Raw genomic sequence first — 11,218 nt, forward strand, 5'->3', positions numbered from 1 at the left:
TAGTCTCAGCTACCTGGGAGGCTGAGGCAGGAGAATCACTTGAACCCAGGAGGTGGAGGTTGCAGTGAGCCGAGATGGTGCCACTGCACTCCAGCCTAGGTGACAGAGCAAGACTCTGTCTCAAAAAAACAACAAAAACTAAAAGATGAACCAAACAAAAACAATAACTACAACAACTTTTCAAGACACAGACAGTACAATAAGATATAAGTAGAAACAACAAAAAGTTAAAAAGCAGAGGGACAAATTTAAAGTGTAGAGTTTTGGTAAGTTTTCTTTTTGCTTGTTTGTTTGTTCCTTTATGCAAGCAGCGTAAAGTTATCAGTTTAAAACAATGGGTGAAAGATAGTACTGCAAGCCTTGTGGTAACCTCGAAAAAAAAATAAAAATACGCAATGAATACACAAAAAAACCAAAAGCAAGAGTTATTAAATCATACCACCAGAGAAAATCACCTTCACCAAAAGGAAGATAGGAAGGAGGAAAGAAGAAAGAGAAAACCACAACCACCAGAAAACAAATAACAAAATGGCAAGAGTAAGTCCTTACTGATCAATAATCACCTTGAATGTTAATGGACTAAACTCTCCAATCAAAACTGTTATGGAGCAGTTCTCCCCGTCCCCACCCACATCATTTTTCATCAACTCTAGATGAGCTAAGGGCCCCCAAATGCCTTAGGCTTAGCATTCCTTGGGGCGAAGTCCCTTCTTGCTCAGAGTCTAAAGACAAGTAGTGACACTGTTTCTGCCTGATAGGCCTTCAGTCTCCAGAGCGGAGAATCTGCCTTTGTGTGAGGTCTTAGTAAGAAAAGCCAGGAGCCAGATCATATCCTCTCTCACCCTGCTGCATCCAGGGAGTGTGCATGTGACTTAGACTCAGCCAACCCAATGCTGTTTCCTTGCACGTGGAAATTTGAGAAAGGTGGGGAGACAAGAGATGGCTGTAGTACCGCCAGAGGTCATGGCGTGGGGAGGCTGAACTGTTTCTGCTAAGAGACTGTTATTGTGGTTCTTGGGGCCTTCCTCTTTGTTTCTTGGGTCCTAACTGTTCTCAAGCCTGATCCATCAGCTCCCTTCTATTCTGTCAGTTCCCTGACAGTCTCTCAATAAGTCCCTTTTACTTAAGTTAGCCAGATTAGTTCTCAAGCTTTTAACCAAGAATGCTTCCTGGTGGAACAGAGCCTCTCTCACCCCTGTGGTTTGGCCAATAGAGAAAGGAATCTCTTGGGGGAGCAACCTTGAACTTCGCTTTGTTTCCAGGCTTGCCCCACTGTGGCAGGCTGGTCTTAGGGTACTGCCTCAGCCACCAGGACCCTTCTCAGTAGGATCATTCACCATATATTGGTCTTAAGTGTGACTTTCTCTCTGTCTCATGGAGGATAGTTGACACTGGCAAGGACCAGCTTCCCAGAATCAGACACAGAGGAGATGGCTAGTGCCAGTTCTTGTGGTGAAGGGTTGACATAGTTTAGGAACAGAGAGGTAGATGAACTCTTGGACTGCTGGAAAGTTTCAGCTGTGCATCCCCATCCTCCCCTGCATCTTTTCCCTTTTGCATACATATCCATTCCTGGTAAGGATGGACACGTCGGGAAACCCATCTTTGTTAATATAATGTCATCCCAAAAAAAATCACTGGAGGGGTTGTGGCCTGGAGTTCTGCATCCGGGGGCTTAGTGCAGATTTCTCAGGCTGGCCTGAAGGTGGTGCTGTTTGCATGTGGTCAGTCTGGACTGATAAAGATACTACCAGGGTATTGGATAAGATTCACTAGATAAACTTCACTTTGCATTTCTGGATCTGGATTAAAGAGGTTAATTAGTGAAAAACACGTGAATTTCACTTCTTTGGGGTGGTGCAGAGGATTTTCTAACACAAAACTCAGATGTTATAAAAAGACAAGATTAACAGATTTGATTGCATAAAAACTTCCAATTTCTATAGCAGAAAACAGCAAACTGAGAAATAGTAGCAACTATTGTGACAAAGAGATAATTTTCTTAATATACAAAGAGCTCTTACAAATAAATCCAATTAAAAATGGGAAAAGGACCGGGCACGGTGGCTCATGCCTCCCAGCAATCTGGACCAAAGTAAATGTGAGATGCAAGTGGGGCAGCAAGGAATGGTGGACACAGACATTGCCTGTGTCTCCTCTGCTCACACACAGGCTCCTTTGTCCCATCAGACCTTGCTTACTGGCCGGGTGCGGTAACTCACGCCTGTAATCTCAGCACTTTGGGAGGCTGAGGTGAGTGGATCACTTGAGATCAGGAGTTCGAGACCAGCCTGGCCAACATGGTGAAACCCCTTCTCTACTGAAAATACAAAAATTAGCTGGGTGTGGTGGCAGATGCCTGTAATCCCAGCTATTCAGGAGCCTGAAGCAGGAGAATTGCTTGAACCCGGGAGGCAGAGGCTGCAGTGAGCCAAGATCGTGCCACTGTACTCCAGCCTGGGCAACAAAAGCAAAAAAAAACTCCGTCTCAAAAAAAAAAAAAAAAAAATAGAATATGGCAACAGCAGAGCATTGTACACCTGCCCCACTTCTCCCCACTCTACATTGCTTTTTCCTAGGCAACCACCTTCAAACTTAACACTGTTAGCTTTTTCTTGTATTTATTTTCCTATTTCCAAAAAGCATTGCTAGACTCTCATTTATTGATTTTCCAGTTTAGATATTATCTGGAAGTTTGGGATTTAGCACCCTTGCATCACTTCCTGTACGTACATTTGTCCCCTCACCTTTCATCCCAATTTTGTGTTAACATATTTGGATTAAGTCCACATTCCACGTTTTCATTATTATGGCTGTAAATCTTGATGGCTGAACTAAGTGTTGTAATAAGATGGCATTTCTGTTTTTTGAGAGTCTCATTCTGTTGCCCCAGCTGGAGTACAGTGGTGCAGTCTCAGCTCACTGCAGCCTCCGCCTCCTGGGTTCAAGTGATTCTCATGCCTCAGCCTCCCAAGTAGCTGGGATTACAGGCACCTGCCGCCCCCACTCAGCTAATTTTGTATTTTTAGTAGAGACGGGGTTTCCATGTTGGCCAGGCTGGTCTCGAACTCCTGACCTCGAGTGATTTGCCACCTTGGCCTCCAAAAGTGCTGGGATTATAGGCATGAGCCACCGTGCCCCATCTAGATGGCATTTCTTTTTAAGAACAGTTTTTTTTGTGCTTTGTTTTCCTTGCTTCTCCAGGCCTTCCAGATCCTTTAACAGTTTTATAAGATGTCTCTTAATCCAGTTTTCCCAAAGGTAATCCCTACCAGATAATCCAGCAGTTCCCTTCTTTCCTGGACCCTCCTCCCAACTTCCCTCTGTCCTCTAGTTTAGACTAGATGCTTTCTAGGCCTGCCCCAAAATATTTATGGAGGGTCTTCCTGTTTCTGGGATCCCATGCTACTTTTTTTATGGGGAGGTACCTTTTTTTTTTTTTTAATTTGTTTTGGTGGAGCACATCCTCAAGTAGCTTTCTGAGAAAGAGTGCATGGAGGTAAATGGTTTGCCCATCTCAAAGTGTCTTTATTCTTTGCTCACATCTGATTGATATTTTGATTTGATATCAACTTCTGAGTTGAAAGTGACTCTTCAGAATGTTGAAGGCATTTTTCTGTTGTCTTCTAGCTTCCAACATTGCTCTGAAGAGGTCCCATACCATTCTGATTTGAATGTGACCTTTTACAAAATCTGGAAGCTTTTAGGACTCTCTCTCTTTCTCTCTTTTTGGTGATTTTAAATTTTACAATATATGCCTTGGCCTATTTTTATTTGAGGGAGCACTCATTGGACTGTTTTAATCTAGAAACTTGTGCCCTTCGGTTATTGAATTGTTGTTGTATTATTTATTTGATAACTTTCTTACATTTTCTCTTTTTGGAACCCTTAATATTCACCTATTTTCTCACTTTCTTATTTTTAAATGTTTTATACTTTTTCATCTTTGTTTTCCTTTCTCCTTCCTTCCTTCTTCTTTCTTTCTTTTCCTTTCCTTTTCTTTTCTTTTCTTTTCTTTCTTTTCTTTCTTTCTTTCGAGACAGGGTCTTGCTTTGTTGCCCAGGCTGGAGTGCAGTGCCACAATCATGGCTCACTGCAGCTCGAGCTGCCAGGCACAAAAGATCCTCCTGCCTCAGCATCCCGAGTAGCTGGGGCTACAGGTGTGTGCCACCACACCCAGCTAATTTTTTCAATTTTTTGTAGAGATGGGGTTTTGCCATGTTGCTCAGGCTGGGCTTGAACTCCTGGACTCCTCCCTCATCCTCCCAAAGTTCTGGGATTACAGGCCTGAGCCAGCATGCCCAGTCGTCTCTTTCTGTCTTCTAGGAGGTATCTGATTCATCTTTACTTTACAATCCTATTAAATTTTTGAATTTTTTCATTGTACTTTTAATTTCTTAAACTTTCTCATTCACTAAATACACATTGAGTTCACATATCTGAAATACTTGGGACCAGAAGTGTTTTAGATTTTGGATTTTTTTTTTATTTTGGAGTATTTGCATTATACTCAGCAATTCAGAATCCCCAGTCTGAAAGTCCAAAATCTGAAGTGCTCCAAAGAGCATTTCCTCTGAGCATCATGTTAGTGCTCAAAAGTTTTGGATTTTGGAGCATTTGGATTTTGGGATTGGAGATGCTCAATCTGTGCACCTTTTGATCCTATTCTTGTTTCATGGGTACAGTATGTTCTCTTATCTCTGTGAGGTTATTACTTACATGGATTTGACTTTTTTCTTCTGTTCCCTGAAATGTTTTTCTTTCCTTTGGGTTATTTTTAAAAAATATATTTGTTTCATGTTAACAGTTTTCTTGTCCAGGTGCAGTGGCTTATGCCTGTAATCCCAGCACTTAGGGAGGCTGAGGCAGGCTAGCCCCGCCAACATGGTGAAACCCTATCTCTACTAAACAAAAATACAAAAAAATTAGCCAAGCACGGTTGCTGGTGCCTGTAATCGCAGCTACTCAGGAGGCTGAGGCAGGAGAATCGCTTGAACCCGGGAGGCAGAGGCTGCAGTGAACCGAGATTGCGTCACTGTACTCCAGCCTGGGCAACAGAGAGAAACTGTCTCAAAAAAAAGTTTTCTTAAAATGCATTGGCTGTATTTCATATATAGCAAGGAGATGCGGAGACACTAATTGAGCAGTTTGTGGACTTGGGCAGGACTCTTCCAAGTCTCTGCTGAAAGACTGGTTCAGATGGCGCTATTTTGGGGAGATCCTCTAATGTCAGTCTCTGAGGTCATTTTTCTGAGTGAACCAGTTTCCCCAGAGAACAATCCTCTCGATTTTTCCTGGGAGAGTGTATGTCTGGCTGCAGCACCCAAGTGGGGAAGGGGCTTGGCGTGTTTCTTACCCTTCAATGTGTAGACTTTTGCTTGTCCCCTTTTCTCTGTAGGTCCTTCTGCCTTGGGCCTTCATGTATGTCTACCATTCCTGGGCCAGAGCCTCCTGGTTCACCCTCCCCAGGGAGTGATCCCTGGCCCTCTGCTGGGGGGCAGGTGGCCGTCACTTGGCAACTCAGGGTTGGGGAGGGGATCTAGGGTCTGATCAGTTCTTACAGACTTTCAGCCCTACTGTCTTCAGCCCTCCTGGCCCTAAGGCCCTGAGGGGTCCCTGGAAACTCCATTCCTGAGCCTTTCCAGGCTTCTCCTTCTGGGTGGTTCCTCCCTGCAGGCACTTGGGTCTCAGCTTTCATCACTCTACCAAATCAGCTACTACCTGGCCATCTGCTTCCCAGCTTCCAGAATCTTGTTGACATCCTTCATTACCCATCATCACCCCTTATGGATTTATGCCTTGTTTATTTCCTCCACTGTCATCATAGTGGAGTTTTGGAAGGAAGCAGCCATAAATCTGTCTGTTCAACGTGCCATGTTTTTCTAGAAGTCCACTCACTGTGGGGCTTAAGCAGGGATGTGACTAGGTCCATTAGCGATGTAAGAGCAAGGATGCTGGCCTCCAGTGGAAGAGGCAGTACTGGGGTGGGGGGTGGGATTGGAAGCAGAGAAGAGTTTTGTTTGGTGGTTAGACTGGCCATGCACAGTGGCTCATGCCTGTAATCCCAGCACCTTGGGAGACTGAAGCAGGCGGACCCCTTGAGGTCAGGAGTTCGAGACCAGCCTGGCCAACATGGTGAAACCCCGTCTCTACTAAAAATACAAAAATCACCTGGGTGTGGTGGTGCATGCCTATAATCCCAGCTACTCGAGAGGCTGAGGCAGGAGAATTGCTTGAACCTGGGAGGCGGAGGTTGCAGTGAGCCAAGATCATGCCACTGCAGTTCAGCTTGGGAGACAGAGCAAGACTGTCTTGGGGAAAAAAAAGAACCTAGACTGTGGCCCAGGCTTCTACCTGTGTTGGCAGACAAGTTATATTAGCTCTTAAGCCTCAAAAAATGGACATGATGATGGGCCTGCCTTGTGCATGTGATATGAGGAATAAGTGAGAAAACGCGTGCAGTGCTTAGCACAGTGCCTGCCACACAGTAAGCATTTCACGCACGCTCGTTACTATTCCTTCCACTGTTACCAAGTGATAGATGGGATGGACTTGAACCAGGGAAGTGGCCTGAAGGTGGGGAGGAGGGTGTGTCTCCTTCCAGAGAGAGGCAGAGAATGAGAGAATGGCTTCAGAAAATCAGAATAGTAGCTGCCCCCACAGCACCCCCAGGGCTTGTTCCCAGCTGCCCCGACCCAGGGTGCTGCCCAACAGCCTGGCTCTAGGACAGACAGACAGACAAGTCTCTGTCCTCATTCAGCTGCTGGAATGCTTGAGGGACTTGGCTCGGGGCCTGGGGTGAGGGTGGGAGGACAGGGTGAGAGTCAGAGCCAGCCGGGGCCTCCCAGAGCCTGGGCACCGGGGAGAGCCAGACAGAAGCAGAGCAATACGTGCCTCCCCAGGGGAGCGGGCCCCTCCCCAATGGAGGGGCGTTTGGGAGGAAGAAGAACCCCTTCTTCCCAAGGTCCTTTCGCACTTTCACCTTTGCATCCTGGGAGTCAGGCAGCAGGGCCCTCCCAAGGCCCAGGAGGTGGAAGGAAGAGGGTGTGCGGAGGTGGGGAGGGTGGCAGCAGCCTGTCTTCCAGCCTGCAGCCTTTGGTCTCCTTGCTGGGGATGGGACAGGAGAGAGAGGATGGGCCCCACCCAAGCAGGTTGGGGGACAGAATGAGTGAGATTCACTGGAAGTGCCAAACGGTCAGGCAGTATTTCTAGGACTTGGGGGTGTCGCAGAGACACTCACAGACCACCCTCTCATCCTGGCTGGTCCTGAAGTCCTTTGGCTTCCTGCATATAGATGCTTATCCAGCCAGGTAGACCCACAGGGCTGAATCCAAACTCGTTCTTGCTGTGTCCACAGACTCCATGTCCATCAGGCCCTGTGTGTGGGGACCGTGGTAAAGGAGACAGACCTCCAGGTGCCTGTCCTCCAGGCCCTCACAGCGGGGGGAGACGGACAGATGACAGTTGGGGATGATTGGCACTGAGGCATGCAGTCCTCGTGGGTCTGTAGGAATGGGGAGAGGGGCACCAAGCCCTCCTGGGGTCAGGAACAGTGACTCGGAGAAGGAGCCTGCCTTCTAAAGGCCAGCTTCCATGCCGAGGAAGAAGGGTGCTGCTGTAAGTGGAGGGCAGGCTGGGCAGAGGCCGGGGCCATGCGAGTGTAGGGTGGGGCAGAAGAACCCTCAGGAGGTGGTGGGGGGGCGCTGGAGGGTAGCTTCTGGAGCTTGTCCAAGAGGGTTGACCTGAAGAACTCTAAGAACCTTTCCGGACTGACAGGTGCTTTAAGGGACCCTGGGGAGAGGTCACAGCATTTCACCAGTGTCAACTTGGACCTGGGTGGGGAGGAAGGGAGGCCCTGGTCCCTGCTTTCCTCAAAGCCAGCATTTCTACAGGGAGAGAGGCAGGCTGGGTCACATGTGGGGTCCTTCACTTCACCCCATGGACACCCCATTCAGTGACTCCATGACCAGATCCCAGGGGTGGCCAGGGGAGCGGGCCCACAGGTCTCTCCTGTCAGTGGCAGGCAGCTCTTTGCAGTCTCAAGGTGAGAGAGAGGCTTCTGACCAGAGTCACCTACTGTCTGCTCTGACCTCTTGTGAGACTGCCCAGCCCCGCTATAATTAGCTTAAGGAAGGGCGTGGAGGGGAAGGGCTGACGGGTTTGGGGATCCGGGTGTGTCGGCAGCGCAGAGGACCTGACAGTGAGCCTGCCAGAGGAAGGAAGGGCTGGCTGCCGGCCGCCTGTGTGATTTTTCCCAAGAAGACACTGCTATTTATACCCCTGTAGCTTGGGATCAGCCTCTTGTAGATGAGGACGTGAAGGCCCAAGCCCACACAGCATCTACAGCCAGGCAAAGAGTAGAACTTGGGTTTCTGACTCCCAAGACAGCACCTCGGCCTGATTCTCACAGTGGATTCTGTGAGGGTCGCCTCATGCTCCCGACTTCTCCCACACACCCAGGGTGGGCTGAGAGGTTGTTGTGGCTTCAGCTGCCCAACAGCAGGCCCGCAGGAGCCACATGTGCAGCGAGTCAGCACTGGGGCAGCCAGGAGGCAGAAGGGCTGAGCTGCAGCCCAGGGACTGTTGGTGCTGGGATGAGGTGCATTGGACCCCTCAGCCCCTGGGTCAGAGGACCCCCTGGCTGGGATGGGTGAGCCCCCAGTCTACCTCCTCGAGCCACGGAATGCTAGCGGGAAGGAGGGAGCCCAGGGCCAGCTGACCCCACCACCCGCCGCTGACACTCTGCCCCGGGTGCAGGCCCAGGAAGGCTCAAGGAGCCCCAAGCCCCAGGAGCACTTGGGACACTCCTTTCTCCCCGCCAGGCCTCACTGCCATGGTTTTGAACTTGTATCTGGGGTGAAGTATTTGAGGCCAGGCTCACGGTTGAATGGGAGGAGCCTGGCACTGCAGGCAGCCCAGTGAGTAGACACAGCCTGGTGCAGGCAGCCTGGGCCTGGCTCCAGATCCTGGCCATCACATCTCTCTTGTGCGACCCGGGGCCAGTGACCTATGGGCCCTGAGTGCGTGAGGGGAGATGATGGTAGAGTCTGCCCAGGATGTTGTGAGGAGCAAATGAGAGGGTATGCCCCCAGCACCCTGGACCAGCCTGGCACGTGGTCATCTTGGGCACTAGGACTGCATCCAGCAGCTGCTCATCTGCCAACGCCCATGTTAGAGGATCTGTTTCCAGCCAGCATGGGCAGTCTGAGTGATTCCAGGAGGATTGCAGGGTTCTCAGTAGAAGTCTGGTCACCTTGGCTTTCTTCTCCGCAGCTCTGGGCAGGGCCAGGGGCCTGTCGCTGGTCGGGGGACTTAGGAGACCACGCAGACACCCACTCCACCCTGGGTCTCCAAGCTGCCAGGCCCCCTCCTCTGAAATCTGGGCTTCGGGATTCCATGGTCTGATCCACCCTCCCAGCCTCTCTCCACACCTGCCTTCAGTAGTCTTGGCCCTGTTTCCTGACCCTTTTATGTTCTCCCAGCCTCTCCACATCTCAGAGTGTCTCTTTCTCTCCCTGCTGGACTCCAGAATCCATCACCTTTGCCCTTCTTCCCTGTGCGACACCCCCACCCCCGTCCCAATCAGGACTGTATGCTCATCCTGGCCCTCTGGCCTGGCGCCACCTGCCCTAAGGCCACCCAGACTGGAGAACTGGAGGGTTGGTGCCTCCCCATCTCCCCTGCCTGGCTAGAGGCCCCACGTCCCACGGGTCCTGCCTCCCTCTATTGCTTCTGCCCAAGTCATGGCTGCCTGGGTCATCCCCAGCCCTGCATGTCTGCGTGGCTCAATTCTCCCCAGCCACTGCTGCCCCCAGAAGGCCCCAAACCTTCCTCCAGTTCCTCCAGGACAGCAATGAGCCGTGGGTGGGGTGGTCAGCATGCCAGGGCACTCCTGCTGCTAAGCTGTAGTGGTACCCACCTAAGGTCCAGCAGGGGCAGCAGGCTGGTCACTGGTCCCAGAAGCAACAGCATGCCCGAGGGCTGTACAGAGTGAGGCAGGGGCAGAAGCATGTGCCAGCTGGGCCTGGGCCGCCCTCCCCAGGGCCCCCGCCTCCATGCTTCCTGCCTCGTGGTGTTGGGGCTGGGCGGCCTTGTCTTCGCCACACCGCAGCAGCAGGAGTATGTGGTGGATACAGATGGCACCTACTCATGTCTGCCAGTTTCCCCGCCACTGCTGCCAGGGAATGCCGGCTGGAAGAAGGCAGGAGTAGATAGGGTATGACAGAGGCCGGAGGCCAGCCCTGTTGGGGAGTGGGGGAAACGGGACAGGCATGCCTGCCCTGGGCTCTCTCCCAGGGGAGGGGCTGCTTTCCAGACCTCGCCTTTCCACAGATGACCCGAGGTCTCTGCCTGGGTGGGGCCGTCGGAGGCTCTGTTGTGTCAACTGTGATGTGATGTTCTCTGGATCCTTGTCGGGCCTGGCTTCCAGGATCTGGGCTCAGACACGGAGGTTGCAGGGTCGGAGAGCAGGGCCACATGACGGCTTGGCGGTCCAGGAGGCCTTCTGAGGGAAGGGCCCTGGCAGCGTGTGCAGAGGCCTGGGGTTGGGGTTGGGGTTGTTTAGCCAGCTGGAGTGCCCAGGAGGTGAGATGACAGAGGCCGGGAGGGCCTGTGCTGCTGGCTGCGGGTGGAGGATCGGCTGAGCCGAGCAGGGAGGCTGGAGTTTCCTACAGTTGCAGGGCTCTGTGCCCCCTCCCGCCTCTCCTCCTCTCCCGGCCCCACCAAGGCTTCTCCGATGGGTCTCACAGGCTGCGCCCCCCTCCATCCTCCCATCCCATCTCTAGCCATGGGTGGGGCCTGTGCCTGGATGACCCTCCTGCCAAGGACATCATCGACTTCCCCTCGGTGCCACCTGGCATCCCCTATGCTGTGAGCCACCAGTGCCGCCTCCAGTACGGGGCCTACTCTGCCTTCTGCGAGGACATGGATGTGAGTGGGGCCGGTGTGGGTGTGGGGGTGTGGGGACCCGGCAGGAGGGCTAAGGGGACAGCTCTCACCAGCCGGTGGATGCCAGCCTGGGCGCAACCTCTCCTGGCCTGGGCTGCGCCCCCGAGTGACACTGTGAGACATCAAGTGGCCTGTGGGAGAGGCCAGGGATAGGTGGCCACAGACCCAGCTCTGAATTCTGGGTCAACCATGGACTGACTGTGACCCTTCGGGCAAGTCCCTTCCCCTCTCTGGAGCTGGCTCATAAGAGGGAAAAGGAACCCTTGTGGGG

This window comes from Pan troglodytes, chromosome 16, assembly GCF_028858775.2.
Source record: "Pan troglodytes isolate AG18354 chromosome 16, NHGRI_mPanTro3-v2.0_pri, whole genome shotgun sequence".
NCBI lineage: Eukaryota > Metazoa > Chordata > Mammalia > Primates > Hominidae > Pan > Pan troglodytes.